The sequence below is a fragment of the Balaenoptera borealis genome, assembly GCF_965194805.1.
Source record: "Balaenoptera borealis genome assembly, chromosome: 1".
NCBI classification, from domain to species: Eukaryota; Metazoa; Chordata; class Mammalia; order Artiodactyla; family Balaenopteridae; genus Balaenoptera; species Balaenoptera borealis.
The window spans coordinates 131,608,641-131,621,678 of NC_138860.1; positions in this window are offsets into that span (position 1 = coordinate 131,608,641).

Below are 13,038 nucleotides of genomic sequence, written 5' to 3' on the forward strand. Positions count from 1 at the left end.
CCTTCCTTTCCCTTCCTGCCATGCATTCCTTAACACTAAAAGTGTGATCAGCAGAAGGCAACTACTGGCCTCACTTGGAAGTTTGTTGTGAATGCAAAATTTCAGAACCCCTCAAAGACAATGAATTAGAATCTGAATTTTAACAAAATCCTCAGGTAACACCTATAGGCACTGAACCGTGAGAAGCATTAATACATTATATCATCTATTGGCAGCCATCACCAACAGGTCCCCCACAGGCCACATGTGGCACACAGGCATGTGCTGTTCACTTTAAGCTGTATTTTAAAGTGTTTTAATTATTTGAGAACATATGAAAATTAGGAGAAATAATGTTGGAACATGCATCCCCAATTCTATTAAAAAATTAAAATATCTGACTAACTTAGGCTCACATTGCCACATGGAAAAAATCTGTTTAAACGGTTGAACTTGCTCCTATTTAAATTGCTATATAATGTACAAGAAGTCCAGTTAAATTTTAATTTCAAGTAAACAAAGAATACTCTTAGTATAATTATATGCCCAATATTGCATGTGACATGCTCATACTAAAAAAAGGTATTCATTTTCTATTCGAAATTCAAATTTGACATCCTGTTTTGTTTTTGTTTTTCTTAAGTATAATAATCCTATTCCCTATTGATCAGCATGTGATCATGAGAGAGTATTGTCACTTGATAAACAAGTAGAAAGAAAGCATCTGCACACAGGAAGGAATTAACAAAGGCTATTGTCTTTCCTTTTCCTATACAGTTCTCCTGTATACCTGTGTCTTATAGCATCTGCAAAACCAAACCTAAGTTTAAAATAAACATTTTATTAAATTATATAATTCTGTGAAAACAGGAATACTTTTGAAGCAGAAATATGTTTTTGCAGCAATTGGTACAAATATGAACAAAATTTATCTCCACTGTAGAACATTTGAAAACCCAAGAAATTATACAGAAGAAACATGAATCACACATAATGATGAAAGATAAATTCCACACACTTCAGTTTGTTATTTTCTATGACTATATATTACTATTGATTTGATTATGCCAAAAATACAGTATTAAATTCTATTTTTTAATCTAATATGTCAGGAATAGTACAAATGCCGATAGAATAAAAATATTTAATAGCATCCTATGGGTGAAATTCATTTGTGTAGTTACTTCTTATTGTTATTTAGGCTGTTACTGGCTTCCCAATAACATAAAAAAGTAAAATGTATAATATTAAAACATTAGAAAAAACTTCAATAACCAGTCTTTAAAAATGGTTATATATTTGGTTTAATGGTATGAAACTGCTGATATTCAACTATTTTGATATACAAACAGCAATTTCATATGGTTCAATATAAAAATTGAGATGCATTCAAGGATGGGCTATCATATACCATTAAGAATCCTTAAAAATGTTTACAAAATATGATGAAATGTTTATATCACACTATTAAAACAGAAAAAATGTAAAAAGAACCCACAAATTTTTAGAAAGACCTCTCTGTGGTGGGTTCAGTGGTGAATTCATTTGGTTGTTTCTTTAAAATTTCTGCAACTTTCTATATTTTTTATTATCAATATGTATTCCTTTTTTAATCAGAAAAACAGCTTATTTTTAAATACTTTTAGTGACAATAGGAGTGGTTTAAAGTCAAAATTCAACAAAAGAGAGTAATCACATACTGTCTGCCTCTGATGTTCTCTGATCTTCTCTACCTTATTCCAGGAATAGAGGTTTGCAAAAGATGAGCATTCTTAGTTCAATGTATGGAGAAACTTGGAAAAAAGTCTCTCCAAAAGTCATAATGTAAGTCTACAGTTGCACTGTGCAAGCGGTTGAGGACCCTGGCAACTCTTTTGTCACTTTCTAGTCTATCTGAGTATAAAACATGTGTGAGACTCAATCGTTTTCTCATCTGATTCATCTTTAACCTATGTGAAACTCAGGGAGAGGCTTATGGTTACCCCTATAATGTACTTAGTGGTACAGAAGTTTCTCCTCTCTCTACTTCCATCTCAGAGGAAATGTGTAGGTGTCTGTGCACAATGATAGGTCCTGAATTGGTTGGCTGAAAGTCAGGAATCTAATTTAACTGTCAGGGCACTTTCATTCTTGGACTCCCTGGTGACCTTCATTTTTCTTATGGGGATTTTACCAAGAAATATGTGTCTTTTCATAGAGGAGCATTCTCAAACTAAAAACTAGGATCCTATTTTAGTTGGTCCTGAATTCAGATCACATTATATCACAGACATTCCAATATTTTGTCTTAAGGCAATGTAGTTGCACAGATAATAGAGTCTTCATTTCACTCTGGCTATCTAAATAAATGGATTTCTTGACAGCTTTCAGCTCTGAATATTTTATTCCAAATTTCCTTCATTCTTTCTCTCAAATTATTTTGGAAAAGCTGTGCACTTTTTCACCTTTTGTTTTTCTTAACAATAACATTATATATAATTAGGCAAATTGATTTAATGTGCATTGTATATTTTAAAGTTCAAAAAACGATGAATGTAAGAAAGTATTATAAATCCCATTTTACAACTGAGTAAACTAAGCAGTGAAGTGATTTTTCCTAGGCCTCATGTACTAATAATTTACCACCCTAACCCCAAACCTTAGCACACTGCCTCACTATAGTAAATGCTCAAGTAGCAGTTGTTAAATTAATAATGCTACAGCAGTGCCTCAAATCAAAGGTTTTCTAATTCTAACTTGTGTTCTTTTTCATTTATTCACTCATTAATTTTATTTAACATTTATTAAATAGGCCTCCAAAGAGGTCTCAAGACATAAGTCAAGGTTACAGATGCAAGATTCAACTGCACAGAGGTGGTAGTTGAACCCACATAAGCATATGCTATCATTTAAGATGATCCTGTTAAAAGAGATGAGAAGAGGAACAAAAGCATGATTTCACCAAGTGAGGACAAAGAGAAGTCACTGAAGGATACTGTATAGGATACAAACAAAGAGCAAATCATAAAGGTGGAGATATCGCCAAAAGAAAAAAAAAACTATTAAATACAGTCTTACATGTCAGTCTGCTTGAGTGGGATAAAAACAGATAGAAAACCCAGAAACTTTTCACCCGGTAGATCACTGGTAGCCAGTGATAGGAACAGACACTGGACTCCAGGGAATATAGACTACATATAAGAGAAATTTGATAATTAGCTGATAAAAAAAATAGGTCAGTAATTTAACAGATAGTAGAAGTCAGAAAATTGGGAATTGTTAGTTTTTTTGTTTCTTTTTATTGTTTTGAGGGTACATATTTGTAAGCCAAGAAAATACAGATTGCCTACCGTACTCATTTGACTGAATCATTCCTCTATAATATCTGATAGCTCATAAGGACAAGTGAAACCCTTGTTTGATGAGATTCATTCTTAGTAAAATATGGCAAACAAACAATATATGATCTCAACAGCAGCAGGAATAAGGAAGAGAATATTATAGATTTGTGTTTTTCAGATGCAGAATGATGGCTTCACAAAAAACATCAAAGTCAACATAGTTAAGTGGTGAAAATGTAAAAGAAACCATACAATTACATATTATGGACATAGACTGATATCCATAACATATAAAGAGTACTAATAAATAAATAATATAAAAACCCCTTTTAAAAATAGGTAAGGGAGACGGCCAAAAAGCACATGAAAAAATGCTCAATATCACTAATTATTAGAGAAATGCAATCAACACTACAATGAGGTATCACCTCACACCAGTCATAATGGCCATCATAAAAAATCTACAAACAATAAATGCTGGAGAGGATGTGGAGAAAAGGGCACCCTCCTACACTGTTGGTGGGAATGTAAATTGATACAGCCACTATGGAGAACAGTATGGAGGTTCCTTAAAAAACTAAAAATAGAACTACCATATGACCCAGCAATCCCACTCCTAGGCATATACCTGGAGAAAACCATAATTCAAAAAGACACATGCATCCCAATGTTCATTGCAGCACTATTTACAATAGCCAGGACATGGAATCAACCTAAATGTCTATCAACAGAGGAATGGATAAAGAAGATGTGGTACACATAAAAATGGAATATTACTCAGCCATAAAAAAGAACAAAATAATGCCATTTGCAGCAACATGGATGGACCTAGAGATTGTCATACTGAGTGAAGTAAGTCAGACACAGAAAGACAAATATCATATATCACTTATATGTGGAATGTAAAAAAAAAGGGTACAAATGAACTCATTTACAAAACAGAAGTAGAGTCAGGGATGTAGAAAACACTTATGGTTACCAAGGGATAATGGGGGGGAAGGAATAAATTAGGAGATTGGGACTGACATATACACACTACTATATATAAAATAGATAACTAATAAGAACCTGCTGTATAGCACAGGGAACTCTACTCAGTACTCTGTATTGGCCTATATAGGACAAGAACCTTAAAAAAAGAAAGAGTAGATATATGTATACATATAACTGATTCACTTTGCTGTACACCTGAAACTAACACAAAATTGTAAATCAACTATACTCCCATAAAAATTTTTAAATAAATAAAATAAAAATAGGACACAAGCAGATAATTTTTAAAAGATTTTGTTAAAAAATGTGAAGATATATACCTTTATTCACAACCAAAAATATATAAAATGAAATGAGAAATCATCTTATTTCTCTAATCAAAAAATTAATGATTTACTTTTTAAGAAATATTTAGTTTCATTTCCAATTATTTTGTAAAAAAAAAAAAAACATTTAGCTGCCATTCCTTGTTTTATGATGAAGAAATTAAGAATATTTTCCAGCACAATCTTGTAATAAGCACTGTCATACACTTAGTGGAAGGAAAATTCACATTTTCTGCAGGAAAATTTAATATGTACCAAAAACTATGAGTGAATTTTTCTTATAATAATTTTCTCCATCCACATCCTGCCCTCAAAAAAATGGTTGTTCATCACAATTTTATTTATAATAATATGGTTAAGTAAACTATGAAATGTTCACACTTTGGAATACGTCCACAATATTTGACATATATATTCCTATATTTGGACTATTCGTTATAGGAATAAAGCAATTTATAAAGATGACATAGATGTAAATTTATTGACATGGAAATAGGACCACAGTATTTTGTGTTGTGGGAAAAAATGTATTCAAAGCGATGTGTACATTATTATTCCATTTTTTTCTAAAAAGCCATATATGCCAGAAAATACATTTGGAAAAACATATACAGAATCATTAACAGTGATTATTTTTAAGTGTGGTACTATTATAAGCGGTACTATTATTTTTAAGTGTGGTACTATAATAAGTGGTACCATTATGTTCTATATTCATCTATTTGGTGTGAATTTTTATCAACAAGAGTGTTTTTCAATAACTACAAGCAAGCAAACCTACTATTATTTGTGGGGAAAAAAAAGAATTAACTTCCTCGGTCATTTTTATGATACATTCATTGGTATTTTCTTTTTTCTATGACCAAATTTAGAAAAAACAAAAAACATACTATTACCTCCGCAATTTATTCAGAACAATCAGCATCCATTAAAATTTCAAGTTGGAGTTTGTGTGAAGAGGAGTGGTCATATTACCATGTCATCTCTTACCTTTGTTAAACGACTAGAGCATCTATGGGTTTGAGTTCTTATTGTTAGAAATATGGAGGTTAATATTATTGTAATTAATCATTTTCAACAGAGAGTTAAAAATAGGTAAGAAAAAATTAACCCAGTATTGATTTCCTTTATAGCTTATCATCTTACATCTGCCTGAGATTATTTTCATAAGATTTATAAAAAAATTAATTTAAAAATACTTATTACAGTAACAATCAATAAACAGTCACAGTTTTGTCTGAAATCATGTAAAATGTTATGTTAGCATTTCAAACTTTATGGCCTTTCAGCAGTCTTGTATGGACAGTTCTAAAGCAAAGCTGTCATAACAAAATAAGTATCACGGGCAAATCGTTTAAAAAGTGTTATTTAGAAGGTTTATATCAAGGCATCTCTCATATATTAGATGACTTTCAAAATGTTGAGCTGCATTGCTACTAGCTAATGATAAGTGTTAGCAAGAAATATTTTTCTTCATAAACTCTCCTTTTATTGAGATTTCCACACAGCTTTCTGCCTGATGGGATCACTAAGGGTTGGAGTGTATGTATCTATTTTCTCCAGTTACTACTCTTCCCCAAGAAGTAAGAATGGCTGATCCAAGCTTACTAGCCACTGGGCCACATTTCTAATGAGCAGACCAGTGTTTTCTAGTGCCCTGTTGTCACTGTTACCTCCTCTGTCACTGTCTTCCCATGACTCATTAAGATAAGCTGAGCTTCTATATATAATTGTTCTTAAGCTGTTTAGGCTCTAAGGGAACATATGATTGTACAGATCTCAAGGTTTAAACTGGGGAAGTAGAAGTTCTGACTCCAGTCCAGCTATTACCCAAGAGCTCTGTTTTTTTCGGTGTTACTAGTTAGGTCCTCCATTCTCTCTGAAGCCATTATTATCACTAGCCCCACCTCTCTCTTTCCTTGCTAGCTCACCAACATGCAAAAGATGTTTCCTCTGTCTGGACAGTCATTACCCAGGTATTCACACTTTACTTCTCTGTTCAGGAGATAACAAAGAGACCTTCTCTGCCTGCTTTCTAGAAGAGTTGCCTCCTGCCCCATCACACTCTGTTCTCCTTAAACTGTTTTATTACTTTTTCACAAAATTTATCATACCTTATTTTAAAAAAAAATGTTATAACCACACAATTGAACAGTTTGTTAAATGAAAAGTGAATGTTATGAGTTAATAAAGGGGCAATGGGTTGACTAGTTATTAATAAAGCAGGTAGTTTGGTCCATGTTTTCACTCTGGTTTATCTACATGCCTTATTCATAAACCCCTAGGAAATTTTTGAAGTCTAAATCTAAAAAGTCATAAAGGGAAAATAAGCCACACATCAGGTAGGATAATAAGAAATACACTGCAGGCCTGGGTTAAATGTTAAATGTTGTTGTTGTTAAATGTTAAATGTTGGCTTCCTAAAGGAAAAATTCCTCCTTAAAAAACTACCCTACCTGAGGGAAGTAAAACTGAGATAGTTAGCATAAACAATAGGCGCTTTTGTATTTAGATGTCATATCTCTTATCTTCCTCTTTATAACTCAAGGGAAGATGTTAAGCACATATATCTGTTCCAAAAAGCAAAGTATGGAAGAAAAGAAGGAGTTACACCTTTATCAAACAAATAGTTTTCTTAGTGGGGAAGGCAAGAAGCCAACATAAAAAACAAGTAAAATATTATAAAAGCATAGCTAGGTTGGCTTGAAAAGAGAATGGAAATGGCAATGGGTAATGGGATACAAGAGGCCCATCTCTGAATTTCCAAGAAAGCAGTAGTGTCTCAAATGCCATGGCTTCCTACAAATATAAAAGCAGTTTGTGAAAATGAAAATCTTGATTGTAGATTTTTCTCAGATGGGCAGAAGTTACGAGGTTTTTTTTTTCCTTTGTGCTTCATCTAGACATTGTACAAACTGAAGAACATACTGGCAGGGCTAAAACTTTCCTTTTTATGCATTCTTTTCCCCTTTCCTTCCCATATAACTCTATCTGTTCCTGGAATATAAAAGCAATACTGATCTAGTTTGGAAATATAATTTGTTTGGAGAATACAATTGCATTTGGGATAATAGATGCAGAAATTGAAATTTTTATTGTGTCTTCTAAACGTTGTTTGGATGAAGAACTTGCTCTGATGTTCTTATTTATACCCATCCTCTAAAATTTAGAAACATGAGCAATTTAGGATTGAAGTAATTCAAATTTGGAAATTGCTAAGGAAACTCCTTTCATTCATTGGAAAAAACAAGGCTTAACCTTTTGCCCTGGGAAGAAAAATTCATACTTGTACGAGTAGGAGGATAAACCTTAGCCTATTTTTATGCTTATTCATTCAGTAATTCATTCTTTTAAGAAAGTATGTTCAAAAGTAACAGAGAAGAATGAAACAGGCTATTAAAGCATATAATCAAGATTCATACATGTGAACTGTGGCTACATGACAAGGCCAGAACTTCACTGTGGGAAAATGTCTTTTTACTAGTCTTCCAAAGAAGGAATTATCAATGGACAAGAGCTAGCCAAAACACATAATAAAGCAAGTCTGAATTTGACGCATCCATATACTCTGACATCTACCAAAATTGCTGTTGACCTGGAAGGAACAACAGCCAAGGGAGGTATATTAGTTTCCTAGAGCTGCTGTAACAAAATACCACAAACGTAGTGGCTTAAAACAACACAGATTTATTGTCTTCCTTTTCTATAGTTCAGAAGTCCACAATGAGTCTCACTATGCTAAAATCAAAGTGTTGGAAGGGCTACATTCTTATTTGGAGGCCCTAGGGAAGAATCCATTTTTGTGCCTTTCCAGCTTCTAGAGTCTAACTGCATTCCATGGTTCATGCTCCCCTTCTGCTATCTTCAAAGCCAAGAATGGCTGGTCCCGCCTTTATCACATTTACTCTGACATTCTCCATAGTCACATCTCTCTCTCTCTAAATACCTCTTCTTATTACACTGGACCCACCTGGATAATACAGGATTAACTCTCAAAAGTCAGTTGATTAGCATCTTAATTCCACCTGCAATCTTAATTCCGCTTTGGCATGTAACACAACATAATCATAGGTTTCAGGGATTAGGCTATAGACAACTTTGGGGGAGGAGAGAACACTTTATTCTGCTGACAGTCACCAGCAAAGCCCATTAATAATCCCCAGGAAATAAAAATAGGATCTGGGTAATAAAGTCTGATCTTTTTTTTTTGCCTTTGTGCTTCATCTAGTTTTATTTGCTTGTAGGGTACAGAGGGCTTACACCCAGCACTTCAGACCAGAGTTCCTAGTGCAAAATCATTGTGCCTGACACCTTAGCTCTGCAGGCTGCGTGCAGAGACGCTGTGCTGCCACTGTGATCTGGAGTGCTGTGAGCAACACAACTGCGCAGACCTGCGAGAACTCTGCCCCCTCCCTGACTCTGTAAAGCAGCCCTGCCCACGGCCTTTGGAGTACCCTGTAGGAATTCCTCGAGCTTTTAGCTGTCACCCGGCAGGAAGTCTGAAAACTCCTCCCTTTCAGCCAGAAGGAGGAAAGAGAACACCCTGGCCTCAGACAGCTGTGCCACCCCTAATGAACCAAGTTGATCAGGAACTAACGTGGCCAAGCTGCTCTGGACCGGAGGCGGTCCCGTCTAACTTCCTGTGGGATATTCTAACGGAGGAGAGACTAACTGTCTCAAGCGCGGGCTGTTACAAATTCAAGGGGGACCCCCAGTTATATCTTTTGGTCTTTCGAGGAATCCATTAACAGTTTGGTGCTAGTTCCAAATTTCCTGAATAGAAATCTTATTTGGGTTTTCCCCAATCTACACAAAGGAAGCATTAGACAAAGCCTGAAAATGGGGCTTCAGTAGAGATCTAGGAGGCCATGTGTGGCTAGTTAATGAACATGGGCAATATCCCTTTCCCCAAACTGCAGCTTGTCAAGCCATCAGGGAGGCTCATCAAGGAACTCACTACAGGAGGGAAGCCTTATATAATTGGTTAGTTGAGGTCATGGTAACTCCTGACATAAAAAGTATAATCAGTCAGATTAACCACCCCAACACCAGACCCCTCAGAGGTCACTAGATAAGGCCCATTCCGACCAGAGGGACATATCCTGGCCAAGACTGGCAGATTGAGTTTCCTGTCCTGTCGAGAGTACTGGGCAATTTCAGGTATCCCGTGGGGCTAGTAGACACATTTTCTAGGTGGATAGAAGCATTCCCTGCTAGAACTAAGACAGCAGCTGAAGTGGCTAAGGTTTTACTAAAGATAATAATCTGCAGGTTTGGCCTCCCAGGATCCCTACAAAGTAATAATGATCCAGCATTTGTGTCTCAAGTGACGAAGGGATGAGTGCCCTGGACATAAAATGAACCTTGCACTCAGCCTGGAGACTCCAGTTGTCAGGGAAAGTAGAGAGATCCAATCAGGCCTTGAAACAGGCCTTAGCCAAGGTACGTCAGGAAACTCAAGAAAATTGGATTAAGTTGCTTCCATTGCCTTGCTCCGCATGCATTTAGCCCCAAGGGGTAAGTTAAAGTTAAGTGCATTTGAACTCAGGTATGGTAGACCCATTCCCCATGCCCAAGAGAAGGGACACCTTAACCCCCTTGAAATGGAACAACTCAAGTATGCCCTCGAGATAGGAGAAAACTTGAAAGCTCTCACTGAATATGGTAACCAGGTGCTGCCTGCATCCACTGACCTGGCCCTCCACCCTTTCCAGCCAGGAGACTAGGTGAACCTAAAAACCTGGAAAATCAGCAAGCCCACAAGGTCAGCTCACTCCTAAGTGGAATGGGCCCCACTTGGTAATCCTAACCACCTACTGTGCCCTGAAATTGCAGGGATCACTCCATGGGCACATCACACTCAAGTGAAGAGGGCCCCTGAGCCCCAACCTCCAGAGAGACAACCTGGGGCAACGGACCCCCTTGACTACTCCTGTGAACCCCTCTCTGACCTGAAGCTTCTCTTCTGGAAAACAACAAAAGTATCACCAGGGAGATTCAGGCCACGGCAGTGAGCCTCAACATCAGGGCACACTTTTGCCTACAAAAGACCTAGATACCTTCATTTTCAGGAAAAAAATTGACATGTGACCATTATTCTCTTCTAATATTGGCACCATTCATCTTAAATTGTCTGGTACCCTTTGTCTCCAAAAGGTTAGACAAATGGTTGTCGCTCAGGGCAAACAGGGCTAAGGTCTGGGAACAATCAAACACATCTACAGGCAGCTGGGAAGTACCGCTCCTCAACCTGGGTTATGACGACGCCTCAAATCAGCAGACCCGCGTCCCTCAGTGCCTCTCAAGAATGAGGAACAGGACAAACAACAGAAGGCTTTGTCACCAGCAAAGCCCATTAAGTATCCTCTGGGAAATATAGAATCTGGGTAATAAAATATTTTATTTTTTAATAAAATTAAAAAGTCTAACCTTTTTTTTTTTCCTTTTCCTTTGTGCTTCGTCTAGTTTCACTTGCTCTTAGGGTGCCAAGTGCAGATGCCTCGCACCCGGCACTTCAGACCAGAGTTCCCAGTGCGAAGGGGCTGCACAGGATACTTCAGCTCCAAGGGGCCTGTTCCCAAGCGCTGGGCACACACTGTGATTCAAGATGGCGCTGGCGGCCCATGCGCAGAGAGAGGTGCGCGCAGAGGTGCTGCGTCAGACACTGCAATCAGGAGTAAGCGCTGGACACACACTGTGATTCAAGATGGCGCTGGCGGCCCATGCGCAGAGGGAGGTGCGCGCAGAGGTGCTGCGTCAGACACTGCAATCAGGAGTAAGCGCTGGGCACACACTGTGATTCAAGATGGCGCTGGCGGCCCATGCGCAGAGAGAGGTGCGCGCAGAGGTGCTGCGTCAGACACTGCCATCAGGAGTAAGCGCTGGGCACACACTGTGATTCAAGATGGCGCTGGCGGCCCATGCGCAGAGAGAGGTGCGCGCAGAGGTGCTGCGTCAGACGCTGCCATCAGGAGTAAGCGCTGGGAGCAGGAACCGCAGCAGCACAGCTGCGCCTAACTCGCAAGAACTCCGCCCCACTCCCCACTGACAAGATCCTTACAAAACAGCCCGGCTGAGGGCCTTCCAGGGAGATACTGTACTCTGGAGCACTCGCTTGAACCTCTCCATTCTTTGATCAAAGAATAAAGCTTTCCTTTGCTTCTGAACCAAACTCAGTCTCCTTCTACAGGCTCAAATGACACTGGGTAGGAGAACTCTTGTAACACAACCACAGGAAGACCGTCCATATTGGGGGAGATTTGTGTGTCCACAGATAAGACCAACTAGAAATGCCCCTTCCTGATTGAAGAGATATAATGTCCTTAGGAGAGGCGTGAGCTAGAACACCTGTGTGATCCAGGCAGGCTTAGAAAAAAGAAGGCTGTTAAGATTATATAATCAGTATTGAGTTTTGCTGTGATAAGCTAATATGTAAATATCCTTTTGATATGCTGAGTTAGCCAAGGTATAAAGGCTTACACAGGCTTCCATATTTTTACCCTAATATATTATTAAACTTGATGTCAGTATTCTATAATATAATTTAGTAAAAGAGCCAAAGCAGGTAAGTAAATAATAATGCTACAACACAAGCTATTTCTAAAAATGCAAAAATGCTGAAGTGTTCTGGAGCATTTAAACGGTAAGATTCTACTTGATTGGTAGGCTCAGCATCATTAAGGAGCATTTTAAAGGGGTATTTCTAAGTAATTTTGTGTCATTTTTGATTAGTTCAGTCAATTAAGGATTGAGAGTCAGCCTACTTTAGTGGAAAGAGCAGAGACTTTGAAGTGTTGAGAAACCCTTGAGAATTGAAACCCCAGCTGTTCTAGTTTTACCTGATCTCTAGCAAGTCTTAACCCCTTCCCCAAGCCTAAATTCACCTTATATAAAATCAGAAAAATGATATGTAATCCCCAGGATTGTTTTCGAGATTAGATTAGAGACAGAGTGTCTAAAGCATCTAGAATACCTCTTGCTATAAAATAGATTCCCACTGAACAGTAACTATTATTTTAAGCTGCAATCTAAACCCCACTGTACTGGATTTTTAGTCCAACACCTTGAAAATATGTATGCCTTTCACAGGCACTTATTATCTTCTCTATGAATTTTTATTTTTTAGATTACATATGTCCATCATTTCACTGGAAACGTTTTTTCAAATCAGAGTATGGCTCTAGATATAAAATTTCACAACACCTGATTCCTTTGAGAAGTATATTGATTTAAGGTTAGATTGTATTCTTGTACTCAAGATGTAAGTATTCATAGTTAAAGCAAAACCATTAGAGTACATGAGACTTTGACATATTTAACCAGTACAATAATATCAAACATAGTAGGTGATTACATGTCTATGAAATAATTGTAAAATATAAAAATAAAATAAATGAAGAGAAAGTGAGAATAAATTCTAA